A 990-nucleotide genomic window follows, 5' to 3' on the forward strand; every position below is an offset into this window, starting at 1 on the left:
AGGGCGGGGCGGCGGCGGCTTTGCGCGCGAACGGGGCTGCTGATTGGGTCCCGCTGATGACTCGCTGCTATTGGCCAAATCCGAATGGAAGGTGTGGGAGGGTGGAGTCGCGGGGGTTGTCTCTCCGGTGATTGGCAGGAGATAGCGGAGCGGCCTTGCGTGAGGGAAAGAGCAGCGCGTGCGTGCGTGCGTGCTTGAGTACGTGCGTGCTGGGCCCATTGTCAAAATGTCCCCTTAACTAGTGGGCAGCTGGCAGGAAGCTGCCGGTGGTTTCTGTGTTAACGTGCGGTTCTAGTGCAATGGTTGCCGCACGCTTTGGCCCCCAAATCAGCGCACGGGACAGACTGAGCTCCCTCCGTTTGCACTGGGAAAGCTTTAAAAAAATCTCCAAGCGGTTTGTTGTTTAGTCGTTTAGTCGTGTCCGACTCTTCGTGACCCAGTGGACCAGAGCACGCCAGGCACTCCTGTCTTCCACTGCCTCCCGCAGTTTGGTCAAACTCATGAACACTATCCAACCATCTCGTCCTCTGTCGTCCCCTTTTCCTTGTGCCCTCCATCTTTCCCAACATCAGGGTCTTTTCCAGGGAGTCTTCTCTTCTCATGAGGTGGCCAAAGTATTGGAGCCTCAGCTTCACGATCTGTCCTTCCAGTGAGCACTCAGGGCTGATTTCCTTCAGAATGGAGAGGTTTGATCTTCTTGAAGTCCATGGGACTCTCAAGAGTCTCCTCCAGCACCATAATTCAAAAGCATCAATTCTTCAGCAATCAGCCTTCTTTATGGTCCAGCTCTCACTTCCATACATCACTACTGGGAAAACCATAGCTTTTACTATACGGACCTTTGTTGGCAAGGTGATGTCTCTACTTTTTAAGATGCTGTCTAGGTTTGTCATTGCTTTTCTCCCAAGAAGCAGGCATCTTTTAATTTCGTGGCTGCTGTCACCATCTGAAGTGATCATGGAGCCCAAGAAAGTAAAATCTCTCACTGCC

The sequence above is a fragment of the Podarcis liolepis genome (assembly GCF_965112155.1).
Source record: "Podarcis liolepis genome assembly, chromosome: 12".
Taxonomy (NCBI): Eukaryota; Metazoa; Chordata; class Lepidosauria; order Squamata; family Lacertidae; genus Podarcis; species Podarcis liolepis.